We start from the raw sequence: 10689 nt of genomic DNA on the forward strand, positions 1-10689 counted from the left end.
GTACACGTGCGGCTCCGCTCCGTGCACCTCGTACACGTGCGGCTCCACTCCGTGCACCTCGTACACACGCACGGCTCCGCTCCTACACACGCACGGCTCTGCTCCTTACACCTCGCACACATCTCTGCTCCGTACACGTGCGGCTCCGCTCCGTGCACCTCGTACACGTGCGGCTCCGCTCCGTGCACCTCCGCTCCGTGCACCTCGTACACGTGCGGCTCCGCTCCGTGCACCTCGTACACACGCACAGCTCCGCTCCGTACACATGCACAGCTCCGCTCCGTACACCTCGTACACACGCACGGCTCCGCTCCGTACACCTCGTACACACGCACGGCTCCGCTCCGTACACCTCGTACACACGCACGGCTCCGCTCCGTACACACGCACAGCTCCGCTCCGTACACCTCGTACACACGCACGGCTCCGCTCCGTACACCTCGTACACACGCACGGCTCCGCTCCGTACACCTCGTACACACGCACGGCTCCGCTCCGTACACACGCACGGCTCCGCTCCGTACACCTCGTACACACGCACGGCTCTGCTCCGTACACCTCGTACACACGCACGGCTCCGCTCCGTACACCTCGTACACACGCACGGCTCTGCTCCTTACACCTCGCACGCACACACACGGCTCCGCTCCGTACACCTCATACACACGGCTCACACGTATCACACACAGCTCACATATATTACACACACAGCTCACACATAACGATGACAGACAGAAGTCCTGCATAAAGGAATGATGCACACAGGACCTGTGATGAGGTCACAGGAGGGGAGGAGTCAGGGGTCACATGATCAGGAGGCCCTGACACCTTCCCTCCTGTGCTGGCATCAATTACAGCCTCTTGCACAACCGCAGCATCAGCGTGCAGAGGCTAAATTGTAGGTGCTGCGGGTAGAGGAGCGCATAATGCCGCCCCCTGCTGCCTGCCGCTTGAGCAGCTGGTGCAAGTCGCCTCATTATAGGTGCGGCCCTGAGTATATAATATACAGGGTCAGTATATATACAGGGTCAGTATATACTATACAGGGTCAGTATATAGTATACAGGGTCAGTATATAATATACAGGGTCAGTATATAGTATACAGGGTCAGTATATAATATACAGGGTCAGTATATAGTATACAGGGTCAGTATATAATATACAGGGTCAGTATATAATATACAGGGTCAGTATATAGTATACAGGGTCGGTATATAATATACAGGGTCAGTATATAATATACAGGGTCAGTATATAATATACAGGGTCAGTATATAGTATACAGGGTCAGTATATAGTATACAGGGTCAGTATACAATATACAGGGTCAGTATATAATATACAGGGTCAGTGTATAATATACAGGGTCAGTATATAGTATACAGGGTCAGTATATAATATACAGGGTCAGTGTATAATATACAGGGTCAGTATATAATATACAGGGTCAGTGTATAATATACAGGGTCAGTATATAATATACAGGGTCAGTGTATAATATACAGGGTCAGTATATAATATACAGGGTCAGTGTATAATATACAGGGTCAGTATATAGTATACAGGGTCAGTGTATAATATACAGGGTCAGTATATAGTATACAGGGTCAGTATATAGTATACAGGGTCAGTATATAATATACAGGGTCAGTATATAGTATACAGGGTCAGTATATAATAGACAGGGTCAGTATATAATATACAGGGTCAGTATATAGTATACATGGTCAGTATATAATACACAGGGTCAGTATATAGTACACAGGGTCAGTATATAATATACAGGGTCAGTGTATAATATACAGGGTCAGTGTATAATATACAGGGTCAGTATATAATATACAGGGTCAGTGTATAATATACAGGGTCATTATATAATATACAGGGTCAGTATATAGTATACAGGGTCAGTATATAGTACACAGGGTCAGTATATAATATACAGGGTCAGTATATAGTACACAGGGTCAGTATATAATATACAGGGTCAGTGTATAATATACAGGGTCAGTATATAATATACAGGGTCAGTATATAGTATACAGGGTCAGTATATAATACACAGGGTCAGTATATAGTACACAGGGTCAGTATATAATATACAGGGTCAGTATATAGTACACAGGGTCAGTATATAATATACAGGGTCAGTATATAATATACAGGGTCAGTGTATAATATACAGGGTCAGTATATAATATACAGGGTCAGTATATAGTATACAGGGTCAGTATATAGTATACAGGGTCAGTATATAATACACAGGGTCAGTATATAGTACACAGGGTCAGTATATAATATACAGGGTCAGTGTATAATATACAGGGTCAGTATATAATATACAGGGTCAGTGTATAATATACAGGGTCAGTATATAATATACAGGGTCAGTGTATAATATACAGGGTCAGTATAAAACGTTGCGGGTTTTCTGCAGAGTTTGTGCGGATTACTATAATGGAAGAGGTGTAAAAACGCTGCGGAATCCGCACAGAGAATTGACATGCTGCGGATTTCAATCTGCTGCATTTCCGCCTGGATTTTCCCGCACCGTGTGCACAGACGCTTACAGTGACACAGCATGTGCAGTTATTACCCACGGCGGTGCAGGGAATGGCGCTCGCAGAGTTAACCCATCATGATCCAGCACATCTTCTTGATTTGTGAAAAGCTTATTCTTTCTTCAATTCCTCTTAAAGACATGATTGGAGATCAGGACAGGAAGGATCGCGAGTCCCACGTGAGCAGAAAGCTTCCGGCGTTCCGCCCCTGGTGCGGGGCTTAATCACGAGGACCAAACTGCTGCCTCGATCTCAGGAGAGGAAATGACGTCTGTGAAGCCGCTGATGAGTGATCGATGTCAGGATCAGATCAATCGCCAAGGTCACCACGTGTAGGAAACCTCCGATTGTATGAAGCGCAGAACTGCGGAGCAGCAAAGGGATAAAAAATATGCCCTAACAGTACGTGCAGCCTGGGGAGGGCGCTCTCGCGTGTAACCGCAGAGTCCAGTGCGCTCCTCGTCTCTACTATGTCCCCTCCTCGCTGTCTCACATTTATTATTCTCATTATTGGACTTGCGGCCGGAGTGACCGTGCAGAAAATGCTCTGAAGCAGCAGCCAGACGGCGCGGTGTCCTGATCACCGTGTGCGCAGTGTCCTGATCGTGCACCCAACTCACTGGACTCTGCACAGAGGCGTAGCTAGAGGTTCAGCTAAATGGGGGTGAAACATCTGAGTGGGCCCCTAACAGGAGGACATATCATTGGAGCAAGCTGCACGGCGGCACATGCGTGCAAGAGATAAGGGGGCTCATATCTACTCCCAAAAAGGTGCAATTTTGTATTTTTACGAGCTCTTGGGCTGAAAAGGGCCCATATATTATTCTCGCACAGGGGCCCTTTCTGTCTGTGTCCACCTGTGGCCCCTAACCAGGTGGTCATGATTATAACTATGGTGGTATAGGGGAACCACACTGTTATTGAAAATAAATCTCCATACAAAGACCAGCACTGATAGTACCGCCATACGGTGACATATAGTGGTAGATACCAGTCCTGCAGGACATATAGAGATTCCTGCACATAGGGACTTACAGCTGACGTTCTTTCTGATGGAATCATTCACTTTTTCTGTCTTTTCCATCTGGCCCAGACCGACACAACTTCTCCAGTCAGGACTCATCTGCAGAGATTACAACATAAACATATCTGTCTTCTCACATTTCCAGCACCGTTCACATGTTGGAAGGGACCTCCAGGGTCCTCGTGTCCAGCACCCTGCTCAATGCAGGATTCACTAAATCATCCCAGACAGATGTCCCCTATAACAATAATGTTTAAGTGCCCACTTAACATTTAATAATGTCCTGAGTTGCCCATGTATAATTCCACCATTTCATGATCCCACAGCTCCCCTATACACAGTATGATGATCCCGCAGCTCCCCTATACACAGTATGATGATCCCGCAGCTCCCCTATACACAGTATGATGATCCCGCAGCTCCCCTATACACAGTATGATGATCCCGCAGCTCCCCTATACACAGTATGATGATCCCGCAGCTCCCCTATACACAGTATGATGATCCCGCAGCTCCCCTTTACACAGTATGATGATCCCGCAGCTCCCCTATACACAGTATGATGATCCCGCAGCTCCCCTATACACAGTATGATGATCCCGCAGCTCCCCTATACACAGTATGATGATCCCGCAGCTCCCCTATACACAGTATGATGATCCCGCAGCTCCCCTATACACAGTATGATGATCCCGCAGCTCCCCTATACACAGTATGATGATCCCGCAGCTCCCCTATACACAGTATGATGATCCCGCAGCTCCCCTATACACAGTATGATGATCCCGCAGCTCCCCTATACACAGTATGATGATCCCACAGCTCCCCTATACACAGTATGATGATCCCACTGCTCCCCTATACACAGTATGATGATCCCGCAGCTCCCCTATACACAGTATGATGATCCCGCAGCTCCCCTATACACAGTATGATGATCCCGCAGCTCCCCTTTACACAGTATGATGATCCCGCAGCTCCCCTATACACAGTATGATGATCCCGCAGCTCCCCTATACACAGTATGATGATCCCGCAGCTCCCCTATACACAGTATGATGATCCCACAGCTCCCCTATACACAGTATGATGATCCCACTGCTCCCCTATACACAGTATGATGATCCCACTGCTCCCCTATACACAGTATGATGATCCCACTGCTCCCCTATACACAGTATGATGATCCCACTGCTCCCCTATACACAGTATGATGATCCCACTGCTCCCCTATACACAGTATGATGATCCCACTGCTCCCCTATACACAGTATGATGATCCCACAGCTCCCCTATACACAGTATGATGATCCCGCAGCTCCCCTTTACACAGTATGATGATCCCACTGCTCCCCTATACACAGTATGATGATCCCGCAGCTCCCCTATACACAGTATGATGATCCCGCAGCTCCCCTATACACAGTATGATGATCCCGCAGCTCCCCTATACACAGTATGATGATCCCGCAGCTCCCCTATACACAGTATGATGATCCCGCAGCTCCCCTATACACAGTATGATGATCCCGCAGCTCCCCTATACACAGTATGATGATCCCGCAGCTCCCCTATACACAGTATGATGATCCCACAGCTCCCCTATACACAGTATGATGATCCCACTGCTCCCCTATACACAGTATGATGATCCCGCAGCTCCCCTATACACAGTATGATGATCCCGCAGCTCCCCTATACACAGTATGATGATCCCGCAGCTCCCCTTTACACAGTATGATGATCCCGCAGCTCCCCTATACACAGTATGATGATCCCGCAGCTCCCCTATACACAGTATGATGATCCCGCAGCTCCCCTATACACAGTATGATGATCCCGCAGCTCCCCTATACACAGTATGATGATCCCGCAGCTCCCCTATACACAGTATGATGATCCCACAGCTCCCCTATACACAGTATGATGATCCCACTGCTCCCCTATACACAGTATGATGATCCCACTGCTCCCCTATACACAGTATGATGATCCCACTGCTCCCCTATACACAGTATGATGATCCCACTGCTCCCCTATACACAGTATGATGATCCCACTGCTCCCCTATACACAGTATGATGATCCCACTGCTCCCCTATACACCGTATGATGATCCCACTGCTCCCCTATACACCGTATGATGATCCCACTGCTCCCCTATACACAGTATGATGATCCCACAGCTCCCCTATACACAGTATGATGATCCCACTGCTCCCCTATACACAGTATGATGATCCCACAGCTCCCCTATACACAGTATGATGATCCCATAGGTCCCCTATACACAGAATGATGATCCCACAGCTCCCCTATACACAGTATGATGATCCCACAACTCCCCTATACACAGTAAGATAATCCCACTGCTCCCCTATACACAGTATGATGATCCCACAGCTCCCCTATACACAGTAAGATAATCCCACTGCTCCCCTATACACAGTATGATGATCCCACAGCTCCCGTATACACAGTATGATGATCCCACTGCTCCCCTATACACAGTATGATGATCCCACTGCTCCCCTATACACCGTCTGATGATCCCACTGCTCCCCTATACACCGTATGATGGGCACGCAGCTCCCCTATACACCATATGATGATCCCACTGCTCCCCTATACACCATATGATGATCCCACTGCTCCCCTATACACCATATGATGATCCCACTGCTCCCCTATACACCATATGATGATCCCACTGCTCCCCTATACACCGTATGATGATCCCACTGCTCCCCTATACACCGTATGATGATCCCACTGCTCCCCTATACACAGTATGATGATCCCACTGCTCCCCTATACACCGTATGATGATCCCACTGCTCCCCTATACACCGTATGATGATCCCACTGCTCCCCTATACACTGTATGATGATCCCACTGCTCCCCTATACACCGTATGATGATCCCACTGCTCCCCTATACACAGTATGATGATCCCACAGCTCCCCTATACACAGAATAATGATCCCACAGCTCCCCTATACACCATATGATGATTCCACAGCTCCCTTATACACAGTAAGATAATCCCACAGCTCCTATATACACCGTATGATGATCCCACAGCTCCCCTATACACAGTATGATGATCCCACAGCTCCCCTATACACAGTATGATGATCCCACAGCTCCCCTATACACAGTAAGATAATCCTACAGCTCCCCTATACACAGTATGATGGGCCCACAGCTCCCCTATACACCGTATGATGATCTCACAGCTCCCCTACACACAGTATGATGATCCTACACTCCCCTATACACAATTAAAAAAATCCCAGAAAAAGGAGTTAAAACTAGGTGATAAAAATAATAAAAGGTATAGTCCAATGAAACTTGTAAACAAAAAAGAAAAAATAAGGAGCATCTAATACCATATGCAAATAGTATTTTATTGAATATATTCATAAGTTATAAAAAAGATTTTTATTCATTATTATTTATATAAAAACAATTTTTATTTAATTAAAAATGTGAAGGACACAAGACATAAGGTCCGACACAGTTACTATAATTACAGATCAGGAAGACAACCTTATAATATCTTCACATATACCAATGGTACCAGACATATAGAGTCATTTATGCCACTTTAGATATACATATATATACATATAGCATATGCCAAACTAGTATCCACACACAATCTATTTGAACAATCTGAATAGTATAAAAGGTCTCACCCGAAAATATCTGTGTAACCGGTCACACCAAGCAGCCCCGGGCAATACTATTTGCATATGGTATTAGATGCTCCTTATTTTTTCTTCTTTGTTTACAACTCCCCTATACACAGTATGATGGGCCCGCAGCTCCCCTATATACAGTATGATGGGCCCGCAGCTCCGCTACACACAGTATGATGGGCCCGCAGCTCCCCTATATACAGTATGATGGTCTCGCAGCTCCCCTATACACAGTATGATGGGCCCGCAGCTCCCCTATACACAGTATGATGGGCCCGCAGCTCCGCTACACACAGTATGATGGGCCCGCAGCTCCCCTATATACAGTATGATGGTCTCGCAGCTCCCCTACACACAGTATGATGGGCCCGCAGCTCCCCTATATACAGTAAGATGGGCCCACAGCTCCCCTATACACAGTATGATGGGCCCGCAGCTCCGCTACACACAGTATGACGGTCCCGCAGCTCCCCTATACACAGTATGATGGGCCCACAGCTCCCCTACACACATTATGATGGGCCCGCAGCTCCCCTATATACAGTATGATGGTCTCGCAGCTCCCCTACACACAGTATGATGGGCCCGCAGCTCCCCTATACACAGTATGATGGTCTCGCAGCTCCCCTATATACAGTATGATGGGCCCGCAGCTCCCCTACACACAGTATGATGGGCCCGCAGCTCCCCTATACACAGTATGATGGTCTCGCAGCTCCCCTACACACAGTATGATCCCACAGCTCCCAATACACAGTATGATGGGCCCGCAGCTCCCCTATATACAGTATGATGATCCCACACCTCCCCTACACACAGTATGATGATCCCACAGCTCCCCTATATACAGTATGATGGGCCCACAGCTCCCCTATACACAGTATGGTGCCCCCCAGAGTTCCCCTATATATAGAATGATGTCCTCACTGCTCCTCCAATACACAGTATAATAGTTAATAGCGTTCTGACACCGTGCGGCGCCTGCACTGAGAGCCCCTCTGCCAGGAGGAAATTATCTTTGCTTCTCCCGGCAGCCTCGCACTTCCAGTCATAATGGTTGCGCTGGCACAGTTTCAGTCACTGCTCTGTATATAGAGTGGTGGCTGTAACCTCACCCCGACACTGACTGACAGCCGCCTCAGCACCATCTGCCACTCGGTAGTTACCCTACTGGTGGCCCTATAAATAATAAAGCTTCTTAAGTGCCCACTTAATATTTAACTGAGTCCCCCTACGTACAGTAGTAATGGCCCCAGCATCGCTGATGTGAGCAGGGGGTCGTGTGACGACTCTTTCGGCTTCTCCCAATTATCTTCTATTGAGTGAAGTCAAACTAATCTAGTCGACAACTGCAAATAGCAAATGTGGTCACATGACCGTCTGATCGCACCAGTGGTCTTGGGTAGTGATGAGCGAGTATACTCGTTGCTCGGGTGGCCTCCGAGTATTTGGCGTGCTCGGAGATTTACTTTCTGTCGCCTCAGCATGATCTGTGGCTGCTAGACAGCCTGACTACATGTGGGAATTCCCTAACAAGCAGGCATTCCACACATGTATTCAGGCTGTCTAGCAGCCACAGATCATGCAGATGAGGCGACTAAAACTAAATCTCCGAGCACGCCAGAATACTCAGAGGACACCCGAGCAACGAGCATACTCGCTCATCACTAGCTTGGGGGTCTCATGACGGCAGGCGCACTCCATCACGATTTTGCGGTCTGTAGTCTCAGAGTGACTGCAGACAATTATCCCGGACCTTTAACAACTTTATAGTAATAATAAATTGCTTATTATTAAACCATTAAATAGAATGCAGCTCGTGGTTACTGTATGGTTATACTTGATAGGAGGCAGACAGACGGAGGTATTTCTTCACAATCCTCGGACTGACCGTCAGCTCTCCACACCTGAGTGCGACAGCTGCATAGTAACCAATCACGCTCATGTCAGGAGGATTGTGGTGAGATTCTCGCATCACTTCTACCGCCGTCTGTCTGTGCCGTTATGCTAATACTTATCCTTGTTATACTAATACTGAAATATTAATCTATTATTAAGGTATCATTAAGGTATAAACAGCCCCCTACCTCCCCCCTGTCCCCCTCCCACACCCCATCCTCTCACATTCACCCCATGTGCCCCGTCCCCTCCACCTCACACTACCCCCATCCTCTCACATTCACCCCCTGTGCCCCGTCCCCTCCGCCTCACACTACCCCCATCCTCTCACATTCACCCCATGTGCCCCGTCCCCTCCGCCTCACACTACCCCCATCCTCTCACATTCACCCCATGTGCCCCGTCCCCTCCGCCTCACACTACCCCCATCCTCTCACATTCACCCCATGTGCCCCGTCCCCTCCGCCTCACACTACCCCCATCCTCTCACATTCACCCCATGTGCCCCGTCCCCTCCGCCTCACACTACCCCCATCCTCTCACATTCACCCCATGTGCCCCGTCCCCTCCGCCTCACACTACCCCCATTCTCTCACATTCACCCCATGTGCCCCGTCCCCTCCGCCTCACACTACCCCCATCCTCTCACATTCACCCCCTGTGTCCCGTCCCCTCCGCCTCACACTACCCCCATCCTCTCACATTCACCCCATGTGCCCCGTCCCCTCCGCCTCACACTACCCCCATCCTCTCACATTCACCCCATGTGCCCCGTCCCCTCTGCCTCACACTACCCCCATCCTCTCACATTCACCCCATGTTCCCCGTCCCCTCCGCCTCACACTACCCCCATCCTCTCACATTCACCCCATGTGCCCCGTCCCATCCGCCTCACACTACCCCATCCTCTCACATTCACCCCATGTGCCCCGTCCCCTCTGCCTCACACTACCCCCATCCTCTCACATTCACCCCATGTGCCCTGTCCCCTCCGCCTCACACTACCCCCATCCTCTCACATTCACCCCATGTGCCCCGTCCCCTCCGCCTCACACTACCCCCATCCTCTCACATTCACCCCCTGTGCCCCGTCCCCTCCGCCTCACACTACCCCCATCCTCAAACATTCACCCCCTGTGCCCCGTCCCCTCCGCCTCACACTACCCCCATCCTCTCACATTCACCCCATGTGCCCCGTCCCCTCCGCCTCACACTACCCCCATCCTCTCACATTCACCCCCTGTGCCCCGTCCCCTCCGCCTCACACTACCCCATCCTCAAACATTCACCCCCTGTGCCCCGTCCCCTCCGCCTCACACTACCCCCATCCTCTCACATTCACCCCATGTGCCCCGTCCCCTCCGCCTCACACTACCCCCATCCTCTCACATTCACCCCATGTGCCCCGTCCCCTCCGCCTCACACTACCCCCATCCTCTCACATTCACCCCCTGTGCCCCGTCCCCTCCGCCTCACACTACCCCCATCCTCTCACATTC

The sequence above is a fragment of the Dendrobates tinctorius genome, unplaced genomic scaffold (assembly GCF_039654945.1).
Source record: "Dendrobates tinctorius isolate UK_male_01 unplaced genomic scaffold, ASM3965494v1 ptg000179l, whole genome shotgun sequence".
NCBI classification, from domain to species: domain Eukaryota; kingdom Metazoa; phylum Chordata; class Amphibia; order Anura; family Dendrobatidae; genus Dendrobates; species Dendrobates tinctorius.